The 18,111-nt window shown below is 39.6% G+C and overlaps 1 long non-coding RNA gene across 1 annotated transcript; it reads right to left on the bottom strand.

Annotated features, from left to right (window-relative positions):
* Positions 1-659: 659 nt before the first annotated feature.
* Positions 660-16,359, bottom strand: LOC122484734. Its single transcript, XR_006297689.1, has 3 exons — positions 16,256-16,359; positions 7,965-8,250; positions 660-756 (listed from the first exon to the last, which is right to left on the bottom strand). It is a non-coding gene; the product is annotated as an uncharacterized LOC122484734 (long non-coding RNA).
* Between the last annotated feature and the right edge of the window lie 1,752 nt (positions 16,360-18,111).

Raw genomic sequence — 18,111 nt, 5'->3', positions numbered from 1 at the left:
GCACATGCATTCTCTCTCTCTCTAATATAAATAAAATGTGCTGAGTGTGGAGCTCACTTAAGATTCTCTCTCTCTCTCAAAAATTTTTTTTTGTTTAAAAAAAAAAGAATTTGTTATACAAATATAGGGGTCTCTCATGGAACCAAAATTCAGGAAGCCTACCAGGACGAATTAGGACCTTGAATAGGGACTTGTCAGAAACCAAACCAAGGCAATTGTTCTCTTTATCTTTCTAGGGGCATAAAGGGCCTCAACTATGCCTTTCTCAGCAGACCAGCCCTTTAATTGCTCATCAGCACACTTTCACTCATCAAATATTGACTGAGCACTTACCATGGACCAGGACTGTTCCATGCACTGGGGACAGAGAAAGAAATAAAACAGACAGAAATATGTATTCCCAAAATGTCATCCATGCCCCTCCAGTCTATGTGTCCTTGTAACTGCAAGAATCTAATTTTTGGACTTCCTGTTTCTATTTCTCAATTCCAATTCTTCTGTAGGATTAAGTGGAGTTCTTAAAACTCCAAAGAAAATTGGTTTCAAGTTAGAATAGTTCAGTCTCCTGAAATAATATCAGCAGAGGGAACCACTGAGCCTTAAGTATATCGAAAGAGGGTTCTGGAGCCCAGCCAGACCTCTTTTCTGACTTACGTGTTCCAGGTGTCCCTTCAGCTGCGCAGAGAGAGTTATTTCTGAGGTTTCAGTTGAGCCCTGGGAGCTGGGAGTCATCAGGCCAGTGGTGAGATGGCTGGCCTCCATGCAAAACATGGAGAAAGAAAGAAAAATTAGTCTCCACTGGGAAACTAAAGTAGAAAACCAAACATAAAGTGCAAATAAAACGTCAGTCTAAAGGGAACAAGCTGAGACAAAAAACAAGTATAAGGAAATGAGACAACAGGAAGCAACAAGATGAGTAAGTTTGGAAGGTATATTATTCAAGATTAAATCCAGAGGAAGAACAGACATTAGAACTGGTTGATCCAGTGATCCAGTGATGTCATGAGATGCATCTCATTCTTCACTCAGAGTTATAGGATGGCTGCCTGTAGCAATCAACATTACATGCTTCCCACATGTAGTGGGAGAAAAAGAATGGCTTTCCATAGCTCTTTCTCAAGTACAGAACTTTCCTAGAAATCTTCAGGAAACCTCTCTTAGTGCTTATTAGAACTAGGTCACATTAGATTGCTTTTAGCCACTTTCACCGTAGGCACTTTTACCATAGGCACTTTTTCTCCTGAGAAGACATTTAGCAATATCTGGAGACATTTTTGATTGTCACAACTGGAAGAAGGGGCCACTACTGGCATCTAGTGTCAGGGATACAACTAAACATTCTCCAATGCACAGGACAGCTCCCACAAGTGTCTGACTCTTGATTTCAGCTCAGACCATGATCTCACAGTTCGTTAGTTTGAGCCCCATTTCAGACTCTACACTGACAGCTTGGAGCCTGCTTGGGATTCTCTCTTTCTCTCCTCTCTCTCTCTGCCCCTCCCCTGCTCTCTCTCTCTCAAAAATAAAAAAATAAACATTAAAAAAAAAGAATATTGAGACTGGGAAATCCTGTTTTAGACCAAGTAGACCCACTCCTCTGAAGCACCAAGACTAGGTGAGGGAGGGGTACATACCAGAGAAAGTCTGATAACGAGTGGTCAGAGAGGTAGAAGATGGAAAAAATGGCTTGTTCAAAAGCCAAAGGAAAATTTTAAGGAAGATATGGCCAGTATTATCAAAGACTGTAGAGAGGTCAAGTATGTTTATGACTAAAAATCATCCATTGGATTCATCCATAAAGGTGTTACTTGTTACCTTTGCCCAAGAAGTTCCAGGAGGGTGGTAGGAGCCAAAGTTAGGCTGATATGGAATGAGTGAGAGATGGTAATCAAGAGACTTTAATTATGGTATAGGCAAATCATTCAAAAAGCTTGCGTGTGAATGAAAGGAAAGAGAGAAGTAGATGAAGGGGTCAGGAAATAATTTGTTTTTAAATTATGAAGAGACAGGATCATTTTTTAAAAGTTTTTATTTATTGGGGCACTTGGGTGGCTCAGCTGGTTAAGTGTCTAACTTTGGCTCAGATCATGATCTCATGGTTCATGAGTTCAAGCCCCACATCAGGCTCTCTGCTGTCAGCACAGAGCCCACTTCAGACCCTCTGTCCCCTCTCTCTCTGCCCTTCTCCCGCTCACTCTCTCCCTCTCCCAAAATAAATGAGCAAAAAAAAGTTGTTATTTATTTATTTTGGGGGAGAGAGAGAGAGAGAACACTGATGGCATACAGCCTGCTTAGGATTCTCTGTATTCTCTCTCTGCCCCTCGTGCGCTATCTCTCTCCCCCTCTCTCTCTCAAAAATAAATAAACTTTAAAAAAATAAAAGTAAAACTAATTAAAAAAATAATAAAGTAAAATGCTGATCAGAAAGATCCAAAGGAGTGAATGTAATAGATCAATAAAAATGAGCCTGGTCTCTGAGAATGTCATCTACAGCAGTGCTTCTCAAACTTTATATATGCATGTGAGTCACCTGGAGATCTTGTAATCATCCCTGGGATTCTATTGAATGCATATTCTGATTCAGTGAATCTGGATTGGGGCTTACAATTCCACATCTCTTTTTTTTTCTAAGTTTATTTTACTTATATTTGAGAGAGAGAGAATGTGTGAGCAAGCTAGGGACAGAGAGGGACTGTGAGATCATGACCTGAACCAAAATCAAGAGTTGGACGCTTAACCAGCTGAGCCACCCAGACACTCCTTGAGTTTACATGTCCAACCAGCTCCCAGGTGATATTATCAGTGCTGCTGGTCCATGGACCCGACTTTGAATAGTAAGAATTTAGACCAGCAGTTCTCAGCCTTAAGTATGCACCAGAATCACCTTGAGTGCTTGTTAAAACAGGTTGTTGGGCCTCACTCCCAGAGTTTCTGATTCAGTACATCTGGGATTGGGCACGAGAATTTACATTTCTAACAAGCTCCAAGGTGCTGCTGATGCTGCTTGCCCAGGGATCATACTCTGAGAATCACTGATTTACTGTATGTGTAGAGAAAATCACCTTCAAAGAGAGATCACTTCACCACTGAGAAAATAAGGAAAAGGCAAACACTGACAGGGCTGCAGATAATTTTGTAGATTTTGGGGGGAGGTAGGATGCTAAAGAATTTCCTGCCTATTGGCCTGTATCTTCTCTGTGAAGTAGGAGTGAAATCATCAGCTGAAAGCAAGAGAGAGAGGAGGATGGAATAAGGAACATAAGTATTAGGTGAAGCTTAATGCCCTCCAATTAACTCTCCTCATAACACCATACAAAAAGTCTATTTATTTTGTTACTTATTAAAGGAATGTTTGCAATTAATTCATCCAGACAAGTTGACCAGGAAGTTATGTGGGGCAGTGGAAGAATTAGCAAGATTTTCCTTTAGCTGGTTAACTGGAAACTCCTGCTTCGGAAATTTCCATGCTTGAATATTGTTGACCATGTGCTTTGATGTAGAAATTTAGGAATTCAATTGGTTTCAAAAGGCAGAGTGACATAGAATTTACTAAGGGATAGACTCTAGAATGAGAGGCTCTGATTTCTAATCCTGCCTCACCACATATTAGCGGTGTTGGGCAAGTGTGTTAACTTCTCTTGGCTTCAGTGTCTCACCTGTAAAACGGGGACATGAATGGGAATGGTACCTATCTCACAGAGTTTGGGGAGAATTAAATAAGATTATGCAGTAAGTACTTCTGCCCAGTGTGTGTCATAGGAAATGCTTCAAGTCAGTTTCTCTCTTTGAATCTGTTTCATGAAGATCTTGTGGGAGGATCGAATTAAATCAAATCTAGAGCTACACCCAACTTCATCTACAACTCTAGGTGACCATTCAGGAGAAGTTGTAGAAAAAATATATATTGTTGTTACTGTAATAGCTAACATTTATTGAGCCATTTTTTGTGTGTGCTAAGTATTGTTTTAAGCCCTTTACACATATGAATTCAGGTGATCCTCACAATAGCTCCATGAGATGGGTTCTATTATTATCCCTATTTTGTAGGTGACACTTGAAGAAAATAAGTTGCTCAAAATCACACAGAAAATAAGTGGTGGGGTTTGATCCCAAACAGTCTAAATCCAGGGCTATGTTCTCAACCATGTCATAATATAGTCTTTTGAGGGCTCTGTAATGTGAATTCAGTTCAGATTAAGTGTCAAATAAGTGGGTCAAGTGCGGTAGCTTTTTTCTTTTTTAATACTATAGAGCTTAAAAATTTTTTGTTTTAATGTTAATTTATTCTTGGGAGACAGAGAGACAGAGCATGAGTAGGGGAGGGGCAGAGAGAGAGAGGGAGACACAGAATCTGAAGCAGGCTCCAGGCTCTGAACTTTAGCACAGAGCCTGACGCAGGGCTCAGACCCACAATCTGTGCAAGATCATAATCTGGGCTGAAATCTGACACCCAACTGACTAAGCCACCCAGGCAACACTGAAATGGCTAACTTCCATTTGGTATTAATGAATTTTGGGATTCCAGAATCTAGGATATGGTTTCAGGAACAACCTCTTTCAGTTTTGTTCAGATCCCAAGTGGTGATCCCTAGGGTGTAGTACCAATTAAACAGAGATTAGCTTTAAGCATATTACTTCACACAAACTCTCAATAGTCTCCTATTTAGGTTGCCAACTACTTATTCAACTGGACTATTATACTTAAAAAAGTATAGTTTATGGGGAATTAAAATTATAATACTGGTCACTATTTGTCTATTTCATGCTGGGTTCCTTGTATGCTTAATACAATAGCTCTGCAAAGGTAAATACTAATACTATTTTTTTAATATTTATTTACTTTTAAGAGAGAGAGAGAGAGAGAGACAGAGTATGAGCAGGGGAGGGACAGAGAGAGAGGGAGACACAGAATCTGAAGCAGGCTCCAGGCTCTGAGCTGTCAGCACAGAGCCTGACATTGGGTTCAAACTCATGAACCTTGAGATTATGACCCACGCCAAAGTCGGATGCCTAACCGACTGAGCCACCCAGGTGCCCCTAATAGATAAGAATAGAAGTTAAAAATTTGCTGGGAGTCAAGGAAGTTTTCCTATTTCCTACATTTTAGAACGAAATTAATTACTTCCAGAAACATGGTGTAGGGTTGTCTGGGTGGCTCAGTCGGTTAAGCCTATGACTCTTGATTTCAGCTCAGTTCATGATCTCACAGTTTTGAGTTTGAGCCCCACATCAGGCCCTGTGCTGGCAGCACAGAACCTGCTTGGGATTCTCTCTCTCCCTCTCTCTCTGCCCCCTCCCGCTCAGCACCCTCTACTACAGCATAGTAAAGAGAGGAGGAAACAAATCAATAAACAAACATACACTACAACACAATAAAATCGCAGAAGAAGTGACAACATCATTGAGATTAGATCTGTGGGAAAAGATTCAGAAGATTAAGTGAGGTAAGGAAATGTCACAATTGTAGATTGATTAGATGAAGGTGATGGTAGGGAGTGAGAGGGGCAGGGAAATTCTGTTTAAAAGACATTTCTTCCACCTCATCTGATAATGAAATGATTTCCCTATGTTCTTTTCAGAAGCTTGAGTCTCATAGACTTTTCAGTGAGTGACTCTTTTGGACATGTTTCATGGGATAGAGTACAATGAATTCTTCCCTCTACCTCCTCTTCAATAAACACACTTTCCTACCCAAAATTAAGTTCATCTGGTCAATACCCTTGCCTTTGGGCAGGATGGTCTCTGCTATTCCAGTTCCCTAGGAGAGGCCATTCCCATCACACTATGGGATAGGCAACTCCCACCCCAGTCCTAGGACTGTTGAAATGGGACAAATAACTAATACACATTGAACACTCACTATATACAATAGCTTGGAAGTTATTCAATGATAGAGCCAAACTAGACTGGCTCCAATATGATTGCCTCAGCTCCCCAACTTGGATATCATGATACAAATCCACTGAGACCTTATCTAGATATAGCCATCTTAGGAGATCTCCTGAAGCCAGACACCAGGATTTCATCTAAAGGCCAGTTGAACTCACCTATCGTTCTCGGATTTTGCCCAAAATATAGGCAACCCATCATTTAACCTCTATATCTCCCATTCTTTTTTTCTTTTCTTTTCCATACTTCCAAACCAAAACCACTTTATTCTCTCTTTCCTGACTCATCATCCCACTGCTCCCTTGCCTAAATTACTTTTCCACTGTGCCTTCTGGGTATTTATTTCCATTATAAACAAACTTTCCCACACTCTTCTCTCCTATATTCTTCCCTTCCTCCTTTCCTTCTTGTCTTATCCTGAAAATCCTATTCCGGTTGCTATCCTGTTGAAGTTAGGGGGCTTGTGGTCTCCCATAATCCACACAGTATAGGGGCTGAGGGAATTTTGAATTTTTCTCATTTCCATTATTGCCAAACCAGTATTCCTCTCAGATGGGTAAAAATCCCTCTACCACTTTCTCTCTTATCTTCCAGTTTATGGTTACTGTTCTACATTTATAATAATAGCATGTAGCACTAGGCTCCTATCTGCCTCTAAATCCCATATTGTGCCAGCACTCTGATAACTTTCTTTTGGAAGAACCATTAAACCCCTAAACCTCACACTTCCATGACTTTCTCAACTCAAGTGACATACATCCTTCACTCCAGGTCAACCAGACTCACACATGACCATGCTAGAAACTGCTCCACATTAGAAATCTTTGACTCTAATGTACCTACCATTCTCTGTCTTCCACCTTTTACCTGCTCTAACTTTCATTACTATTGTTCTTAGGTCATACAGAGAGACCTATAGTTTATTTTCATTTTCCATATTTATTGAGGTTTAACTGTTAAATACTTATAGCTTCTTGATCTTTCTTCTTTTCCCCACCCACCAGCCCCATTGTTGCCTCACTTCTTTCACTCTTTAGTCTAACCTCCATGGCTTGTCACCTCAGCTATTCTTTCAGAACTGTCACCTCCCTCACATCCCTTCCTTCTTCAATCAACCTACACATTAAAACACCATCTCTAAAATAAATTCTGTGCCCTTTTCTCTGCCCCATACCGAGAATGATGAGAAATGCCATGAAGATAGATGCTGCTAACAAATTTCTGGATCTGCAGGCGCAGAGTAATGCTCAAGAATCTTATACTTTGTCCTTGGTCAGGCCCCTCCTATTCTTCTCTCCCACCATCCCAAGCTTCCCCCACTCACCTCCAGCCCCCTGAAGTCCAGAGCTACCCACTCTGCAGCTCACTCTTGACTAGTTTTGAAATCACTTTCATGTTATACCTTTGTTCAGATCTTCTTTTGGTCAATTTTAGTCATTTTTATTTTCCCCAAATCTTTCACTTAATCTAAATTTCTGACATAACACATATTTATTTTAATTTACATATGCAGAAGGAAAGTGACAAAATCATAGAGAAGCAGATGAGATAAGAGAAGGGATAAAAAGTATGATATTGCCCCTCCTTTTGAAGCACCCATCCTCAGTTATCTGAATTGATAGTCTTTTTCTACTTAAGCTAGTATGAATTGGATTTCTGTCACGACAAGAAGTATCTTAACTAATGTTTATATATCTTGTGTATGCTCTGTTTATCTTTTTCTTCTATGTTTCATAAGAATCACAGACTCAGTGTCTTCCCTCATTATTCATATTTGAGTGAGGATAAGTCTAGATCAGCAAGCTAGAGCCCATGGGCCATAACTGGCCAGCCACCTGTTTTGTTTTTACAGCCCACAACCCGAGAAATGTTTTTATATTTTTAAATGATTACATTTTAGATGGTTATATAAGTATCTGTATAATAGTCTTGATTGTGTCTTTTGGCCCACAAAGCCTAAAATATTTACCTCTCTGGCCCTTTAAGAAAAACCTTGCCAACCCCTGATTTAGATAGACATGATAATTGACTAAAAATATCTTGTCTTTATTTTTCTTGGGTCCCTCACTATTTACCTGGCTGCTGTGGGAGTCCTTCATTATGTGGGTTTAAATCACCAGTTCAGTGTTTCAGCATCCTGCACAGGGTTGAGAGGAAGTCAGAGTCATGGGTCTTCTTATTCAGAACTTTGTCTTGGTAGAACTTTTCCCATTGTTTGTTCAAATTGCTGCCGTAGGTAACAGTTTTTGGTATCAATTTTCTGTTTGGCCTGGTTTCTGTTTTTGGGACAGGTGTATGACTTCCTTCCTGGCTGTTTTGTAAGTTGCGCTGAGGGTAGCTGCCTCACAGGGTCAGTTGTCCCTGAAAATAAAGAAACTTCTTCTAGCGTTGAGATGAACTACCTGCTCTAATGAGAGGTACAGTCAGGGAAAGATGTCTCCATAGTTTTTTGTTTTGTTTTGTTTTCATGGCCTCCTTTTCTAAATTCTGCAACGGCCTTCAGGTACTATTTATCTGCAGCATCAAAAGAGTTTCCAAGTAATAATGGCCTCAATCCCTCCAAAAAACAGTTTTTTCTAGGAGATTTTATTTTTTAGATTAGTAAGTACTAGTGTGGCTCTGCCAGGATTTCCTCTGCTTAGTTTTCATGATACTACACTACTTTCTTGAGAATGATATGTATGGGTTTTTGCCTTACATTGAGTCCTAGGTGGCCATTATCTACCAAAAATTCTTCTATGATTGTGGAATATATCCACATCTCCCTTCCATCATTTCATCATTGGTGTTATTTTCTTTGATTATTTCAATCAGCTCCATAGAGATAGGGGAGTAGGTGTATATGTCTTTCACCCACTCTCAATTGTTGGAGGGTAACAACAAGCTCATTAAAGACAGAAAACTTCTGTCAGACTAGCACCTAGGACCTGAAAAAGGCATAGTTCATGTCCTAGCAGTAAAGTCATGAATGACATGGAAATGATATGAACTGATTCTTAGGGGAGGGACTGAGAAGTCTGAAAAAAAGGCATTATTGATTGGCTCCACTAATGCCAAGTGAAAGGTCCAGAGCTAAGGAGGAAAGATTAGCACTTCATTCCAAATAGCCCATGATGCTTTTCCCTTCCCCAAAGGTAGCAATGATGGGTCAAGAACACATCCTGGGCGATAGGATGAAAACAGAACGAGAAGAATCTACTGGGATTTTTTTCAGCTACGGCAGTTGTACAGAGAACTTGACAGCACTCAAGTGATCACCTTCTGTCAGGGTCTGCTGTCAGTAAGCAATCTTCTGTTGCACAGCTGGCTAGTGGGATGCTCTTGATGAAATATGTTCCAGTGATCTCTGGAAGTTCCATTTAAGAGAACCATACACCTTAAAGATAACTGGGATATTTCACATCAAAATAATTTTAAATCATGCTGTGACAAAGACTCACATTCTGACCTTGAGTCTGATGGAAGCAGCACAAACTTTAAATAAAAGCTCTGTTGCAGAGATGTAGGATATGTGAGAAGAACCATGTTTAGGAATGAGCTTGCCGGGAAATCAACTTCCAGAATAGCAGAATGAGGACCTCAGTGAAACTTGCTTTTCCACAAAAACAATGAAGATACTGGCAAAACAACTAAAGTGAACCATTTTAGAATTTTGGAAATTAACCAGAACCACAGAACAAACTGGAAGTCATCTATTGAAGAGAAACTACTGAACTTCGGTTAGAAAGTGGGATCTGGGGTATTTTAACTTATGGATGGGATGCTATTTCCATCCACCCTCCATTCCCAGCTCACTTTGTGGTAAAAAAAAGTCAGCAGTCTCATGGCCAATGGAGAGGACTGACCTCTTGTGGAGCTCAGTTAAAAGCAACATCCTCAGAGCACAGACAGTGTCTTTGTCCAAACTTTGCAGCTCCCTGGAAAATCTTTCTTTAGGTTGTTCTGGCTGTTTGATTTAACTCGGAATTCTTTCAGCTCAGTAGAAAGAAAAAAAAAGAAAAGCCCTACTCCCAGGGCATCTTCAAAAATAATAGCCATCTACTGGCAACATTGCTGCTGCGTTAAGTCTTTGCTTTTTTGGTTGCAGTTAGCAAGAGACAGGATAGGAATTTTAGAGTACATCCTGCAGAACTGGATAACCATAGGGAACTCTGAAAAGCTGTATCATATTCCAGGAGATCTGAAAGACTGTGTAGGGGCACCTGGCTGGCTCGGTCAGTACAACGTGCAACTCTTAATCTCAGCGTTGTGAGTTTGAGCCCCACATTGGGTGTAGAGATTACTTAAAAATAAAATCTTTAAAAACAAAAGAAAGAAAGAAAGAAAGAAAGAAAGAAAGAAAGAAAGAAAGAAAAGAAAGAAAGAAAGAAAGAATAAATAAATCTGAAACAGGAAGAAATAGAAAATTAGAAGAGACCCATAACCAGTAAGGAAATCGAGTTAGTAATAAAAAATCTGCCAAAAAACAGGAGTCCAGGGCCAGATGGCTTTACAGGGGAATCCTACCAAACATTTAAGGAAGAGTTAACACCTATTCTCTTGAAACTGTTCCAAAAAATAGAAATGGAAGGAATACTTCCAAACTCTTTCTATGAAGCCAGCATTACCCTGATTCCAAAACCAGACAGAGACCCCCACTAAAAAGGAGAATTATAGACCAATTTCCCTGATGAACATGGATGCAAAAATCCTCAACAAGATATTAGCCAACCGGATCCAACAATACATTAAAAAAATTGTTCACCACGACCAAGTGGGATTTATATCTGGGATGCAGGGCTGGTTCAGTATCCGCAAAACAATTAACGTGATTCATCACATCAATAAAAGAAAGGACAAGAACCATATGATCCTCTCAATAGATGCAAAGAAAGCATTTGACAAAATACAGCATCCTTTCTTGATAAAAATACTCAAGAAATTAGGGATAGAAGGAGCATACCTTGAGATCATAAAAGCCATATACAAGCAACCCAATGCTAATATCATCCTCAATGGGGAAAAACTGAGAGCTTTCCCCCTAAGGTCAGGAATGAGACAGGGATGTCCACTCTTGCCACCGTTACTCAACATAGTATTGGAAGTCTTAGCCTCTGCAATCAGACAACACAAAGAAATAAAAGGCATCCAAATCGGCCAGGAGGAGGTCAAACTTTCACTCATCATAGGTGACAGGATACTCTATATGGAAAACCCAAAAGATTCCACCAAAAAACTGCTAGAACTGATTCATGAATTCAGCAAAGTTGCAGGATACAAAATCAATGCACAGAAATCGGTTGCATTCCTATACACCAACAATGAAGCAACAGAAAGAGAAATCAAGGAATCGATCCCATTTCCAGTTGCATCAAAAACCATAAAATACCTAGGAATAAATCTAACCAAAGAGGTGAAAATCTATACACTGAAAACTATAGAAAGCTTATGAAAGAAATTGGAGAAGACACAAGGAAATGGAAAAAGATTTCATGCTCCTCAATAGGAAGAACAAATATTGTTAAAATGTCAATACTACCCAAAGCAATATACATATTCAATGCAATCCCTATCAAAGTAACACCAGCATTCTTCACAGAGCTAGAACAAATAATCCTAAAATTTGTATGGAACCGGGAAAGACCCCGAATAGCCAAAGTGATCTTGAAAAAGAAAACCAAAGCAGGAGGCATCACAATCCCAGACTTCAAGCTATACTACAAAGCTGTAACCATCAAGACAGTATGGTACTGGCACAAGAGGAGACACTCAGATCAATGGAACAAAATAGAGAACCCAGAAATGGACCCACAAACATATGGCCAACTAATCTTTGACAAAGCAGGAAAGAATATCCAATGGAATAAAGACAGTCTCTTCAGCAAGTGGTGCTGGGAAAACTGGACAGCAACATGCAGAAGAATGAACCTGGACCACTTTCTTATACCATACACAAAAAGAAACTGAAAATGGATGAAAGACCTCAATGTAAGACAGGAAGCCATCAAAATCCTCGAGGAGAAAGCAGGCAAAAACCTCCTTGATCTTGGCCGCAGCAACTTCTTACTCAACACATCTCCAGAGGCAAGGGAAACAAAAGCAAAAATGAACTATTGGGACCTCATCAAAATAAAAAGCTTCTGCACAGCAAAGCAAACAATCAGCAAAGCTAAAAGGCAACTGACGGAATGGGAGAAGATATTTGCAAATGACATATCAGATAAAGGGTTAGTATCCAAAATCTATAAAGAACTTATCAAACTCAACACCCAAAAAACAAATAATCCAGTGAAGAAATGGGCAAAAGACATGAATAGACACTTCTCCGAAGAAGACATCCAGATGGCCAACCAACACATGAAAAACTGCTCCACATCACTCATCATCAGGGAAATATAAATCAAAACCACAATGAGATACCACCTCACACCTGTCAGAATGGCTAACATTAACAACTCAGGCAACGACAGATGTTGGCGAGGATGCGGAGAAAGAGGATCTCTTTTGCATTGTTGGTGGGAATGCAAGCTGGTACTCTGCCACTCTGGAAAACGGTCTGAAGGTTCCTCAAAAAACTAAAAATAGAACTACCCTGCAACCTAGCCATTGCACTACTAGGCATTTATCCACGGGATACAGGTGTGCTGTTTCGAAGGGACACATGCACCCCCATGTTTATAGTAGCACTATCAACATAGCCAAAGTATGGAAAGAGCCCAAATGTCCATTGATGGATGAAGGGATAAAGAAAATGTGGTGTATACACACACACACACAATGCAGTATTACTTGGCAATCAAAAAGAATGAAATCTTGCCATTTGCAACTACGTGGATGGAACTGGAGGGTATTATGCTAAGTTAAATTAGTCAGAGAAAGACAAAAATCCTATGCTTTCACTCATATGAGGACTTTAAGAGACAAGACAGATGAACATAAGGGAAGGGAAACAAAAATAATATAAAAACAGGGAGGGGGACAAAACAAAAGAGACTCATAAATATGGAGAACAAACTGAGGGTTGCTGGAGGGGTTGTGGGAGGGGGGATGGGCTAAATGGGTAAGGGGCATTAAGGAATCTACTGAAATCATTGCTTCACTATACACTAACTAATTTGGATGTAAATTTTAAAAAATAAAAATAAAGTTAAATTACAAAAAAAAGAGAAAGAAATGAACAAAGAACAAAAAGAGAGAGACCAATCAAAAAATAAATAAATAAATAAAATCTTTAAAAATAAATGAAATAAATAAATAATGAATGAATGAATAAATTAAATAAATAAATAAGACTGTGCAAATGCACAAGGCTGTGCACATGCCCAGGAGACACATGGGAATGGAGAAGATTCTAGTTACTAATTTCAGGCTGACTTTAAGGCTCTTTGCAAGCAAAAGTGAAAGCTGAGTCTGTCTTAGAGACTGCTTGAGGTTTGAAGTCTGTTCCTAATGGATTTTAATTTTTCTTCATATGTTTAGGGAATGAGTAACAGTATCTAGAAACCCATTCCCAAAGAGTACAAGAAGAAGAGAATTACTCCTCTGGACAAATTAGAGGGAGAAATGGAGAAAGCAAAATAACAGTGCGATCATATAAGGGTACAAAAGTGACCTAGCACTGAGGCTGCACCACAACTCCTGAACCCGAGAATCACATATACAGGGTAAAAGTGAAGAGCTCAATGCCCTTTGCCTTCCTATAACCTATCATGAATGTCTACCTGATGACCAGCTGGGAATATCAAAAAAAGCAGGGAGATAAGGGGCTAAGGAAGGGTAGGAATGAACTAGGGATTCTTGGCTATAGGGCCTGACCCATGCACTCCCTTCTCTCCTTAGAAGTTTCATATTTGTCATATATCATCCCTGGAATGGAGGTAATAGCCATTATTGTATGTTCCTGCACGTGTCTGGGGCTCACAGATCATATCAGAATAAGAATTAGGGAAGAATAGGAAGGGGGAGTAATATGTCAATGTAGCCTCAGTACAGTCTTGAGCTAGTCTCCTTTCTAGAGTGAAGGTGTATGCTCCTTTTGGATTGTCCAGGACCCCCACTGATCCTCTTCTCCATTCCATGAAAACCCTTCCTCTTCTGCCTTGTCCAGGTCTGAATTCTTTTCTCTCCTCCCTTATCTGTCTCTGTTCACTGCAGTATTATCCTATACTCAAAGCCATCAGTTTGTTCCCACATATCCCCAGCCACATGGTTCCCTGGAGGGACCAAGTGCCAAGATATCTGGGTTCCTGTACAGAGAACTCAAATACCAATGATGACTATTCAGTTCATCTGAAAGCAGAACCTGCGAGAAGGAATTGGGTAAAGGTAGTTTGTTTGGAAGATAATCACAGGAGGGACTGAGGAGAATGAAATAGAGAAGGAAAAGATCACATAAGGGTCATTAACTAGATTGTTTTTGTGGGCAACAGGGGCTCCAGTTAGCCAGGACCTCCTGAGAAACTACAGGATGCCTCTCAGAATGGTCCATCTGAAGGACGGGAGCCTGGATCATCATCCCCTCTCATTCCCCTTCAGATGAGTTTGCCCTGGACTGCACTTGTCTATGGGTCTAGCAGACTCCTGTGGCACTGGGGACTGTCCTAGGGCAGAATATGGAAGATGCACAGTATATGGCCATGGGCATTGTCAGTGCTAAACACACCTGACTCACACAGAACTATCCACCACAGCTGTGACTGAAAGCAGAGATGAGTTGAGGGGATATAAGGAGGAAGCCCAGAGGGTCTGCCATAGACCCCTCCCCTTATTTCTAAAACTTTCTCATCAGAAACTATTATTGATGACAACTTATAATAGGTGTTTATTTCTGCCACTTCCTCTAACTGACAACATTCAAATACGAAATTCCTGGCTGGGAGAGAGGGAGAAATGTACTATTCCACTAACCCTAGGAGACAGATCAACAGGAGGGAAGAAACACAAAAGGGCTTCTACATGACTCAAGAAAAGTGTAGTCACTGATAATTTGATGTTTCAAGTGCTTCTATAAGTTTCAGATAGTTTTTCTGTTTAAACCCAGATTGGATTTCAGTTTTTCTCTGACATTTCTCAAGATAAGATTTCAAGGATCTTGTCTAAAATGGTTCAATGTCTGAGGTCAAGGAATGCTTCTTACCTTTGTTTAAAAAAACTTCCAGAGCTTTTGGTTGCTACTCTTATGCGTGGAAACAGTCATGATTTATACTTTTTGCAAGTAATAAGGCATCTATTGAATTCTTAGATGATATATAGGATTTTTGGGTTAGTGGTTTTCCTGGTGAGCACAGGCATTCTATGCTGTTGGAGAGTGGATATACTAGTAACTAACTTCCTGGGGTGCCTGGGTGAATCAGTCAGTTTAGAGTCTGATCTTGCACATGCTCAGGTCATGATCTTGCACAGTTCGTGGGTTTGAGCCCCATGTTGGGCTCTGTACTGACAGCTCAGAGTCTGAAGCCTGCTTCAAATTCCGTGTTTCCCTCTGTCTCTTCCCCTCCCCTGCTCTCTCTCTCTCTCTCTCTCTCAAAAATAAACATTAAAAAATTTTTTTAATGACTAACTTCCCATAATTGCATAGCACTTGACCTTTACTGCATATACCTTCCTAAAATATCTTGCTACCACAATACCTAAAAACTTGGACAGCATGATAACATAAATTGTAAAAACAAATATTTTCCTCTTAATAATTGTATTATGATTAATTTAGAGGGAAGCAGAAAAGACAAGCAAAATGGTGGTGGTCATCAAAGGCCATATTGGCTGGATTACACGGAGAGTGAACCCAAGTAGAGGGGTTTGTTCACTCCCTATGCCTATTCTATTATCTTCAATGACTGTTGTTAACTGTTACAAAGGAAAACGATACTAGTTCTGTCCACCAGAGGGCATTTTCAAAATAGAATGGATAACATTATGTTACAAAATTTGCTCTTGCCTAATTGGGGAATGATCCAAAGTTCTAAAATTGACATCCAGTTTCAGAGAGGGTGTGTCTCTTCTGAAGAAACCAGGTCCCTGAGGACACTTGTTAGCAGAAAAGAAAGATACTACATATCATCAGGATGTAAGAGAGATTTCTGTTGCTAGTCCACAGTGAGTGATACTAAGGTATCATCTGGGTTCTAGATCTTAGTACATGATGGACTTAATGATCCTGATTGTTCATAGGATCACGGGCAGGTTCTGTTTAGTTAGGAGTACCTGAACTCTCCCATCTTCTCTTGGATATTAGGTATAATGCTTTGATCCCAAACAAAGAATTTTCTTATTGCCTCACCAAAATCCTAATCCATCCAGTTGACAGCAAAGTACTAAGATTGAACTTTTTACTTATCTCTAGAAAATCAACAAGAAAACAGACAACCTCAATCAAATTTATACAGACCTGATGGGTGGTTTCTTTGTGGGATCCTCAATTACTGAAGTACTTACTGCTTTTATCTGCTTGGCATCTCTGCCATCACTTTCTTCTGCTAGCAGACTCACGTTCTAGGCAGAGAGAAGGCATATGACCAAACTAGGTTAATCATAACACCTCACCTGCAGGGATTAGGGCACCAGCAGTCATGAACATGTGCAGATTCTATCTCCCAGGAATTGCAATTTTGAATGGAGACACATAGAAACAGTCTAGAATGGAGATGCCCTATGTCAGCATAACAAGAAGTTCTCTGAGGTACCTGGACTGCTCTAGGGTCTATTCTTTCCAGTCTAGGCAGAGTGATTAAGAAAGAAAGAAAGAAAGAAAGAAAGAAAGAAAGAAAGAAAAGGTATCCAAATATATCCAAAGGTATTCCTTTATAAGGAAGAGGTAGAACTGTCTCTACTTGCAGATGGTATGATCTTATATGTAGAACACCCTAAAGAGTCCATCTGCCAAAAAAACCTGTTAGAGCTAATGCATGACATTAGTAATATTACAAGATACAAAATAAACACACAAAAATCACTTCTGTATCTATACATTAGCTACAAACAATATAAAAAGGAAATTAAGAAAACAATTCCAAATCATAGGAATGTTATGTGCAGCATAGCGACTATAATTAATAATACTGGTATTTACAAGTTGCTAAGAGAGTAGATTATAGAAGTCCTGTCACAAGAAAAAAAAATTTTTTAAGTGTGTATGATGACAGATGGTATATTAGACTTACTGTGGGGATCATTTCACAATGTATACAATTATCAAAATGTTATCTTGTACACCTGAAACCAATACAATGTTATAGGTCAATTATGCCTCACTTTAAAAAAAGATTTCTGGGGCACCTGGGTGGCTCAGTAGGTTAAGTGTCCAACTCGATTTCAGATCAGGTCATGATCTCATGGTTCATGAGATGGAGCCTGGCATCAGGCTCTACGTTGACAGCGTGGAGCCTGCTTGAGATTCTCCCTTCTCTCTTTCTGCCCCTCCTCCATTCTCTCTCTCTCTCTCTCTCTCTCCTTCAAAATAAATAAATGAACATTAAAAACTAATGTAAAAAGGTTGCTTGTATATATACACTCCTAATAAAGAGTAAGCTCCTTGAAAACAAACAGGCAAAAAAAAAATTCTATTTGTAATAGGATCAAAAAGAATAAAATACTTGGGAATAAATTCAACTAGGAAAGTGTAAGACTTGTATACTTAAAACTATCAAATATGTCCATCAACTGATGAATGGATAAAGAAATTGTGGTTTATATACACAATGGAATATTACGTGGCAATGAGAAAAAATGAAATATGGCCTTTTGTAGCAACGTGGATGGAACTGGAGAGTGTGATGCTAAGTGAAATAAGCCATACAGAGAAAGACAGATACCATATGGTTTCACTCTTATGTGGATCCTGAGAAACTTAACGGGAACCCATGGGGGAGGGGAAGGAAAAAAAAAAAAAGAGGTTAGAATGGGAGAGAGCCAAAGCATAAGAGACTGTTAAAAACTGAGAACAAACTGAGGGTTGATGGGGGGTGGGAGGGAGGAGAGGGTGGGTGATGGGTATTGAGGAGGGCACCTTTTGGGATGAGCACTGGGTGTTGTATGGAAACCAATTTGTCAATAAATTTCATAAAAAAATAAAAAAATAAAAAAAAAACAAAAAAAAAACTATCAAATATTGCTGGATAAAATTAGAGACCTAAACAAATAGAAAGACATTTCATGTAATGGATCAGAAGACTTAATACTGATAAGATGTCAATACTACTTGAAGTGATCTACAGATTCGATGTAATCCCTAGCAAAATCCCATAT

This window comes from Prionailurus bengalensis, chromosome E1 (assembly GCF_016509475.1).
Source record: "Prionailurus bengalensis isolate Pbe53 chromosome E1, Fcat_Pben_1.1_paternal_pri, whole genome shotgun sequence".
NCBI classification, from domain to species: Eukaryota; Metazoa; Chordata; class Mammalia; order Carnivora; family Felidae; genus Prionailurus; species Prionailurus bengalensis.
This window is presented reverse-complemented; position numbering and strand designations above follow the sequence as displayed.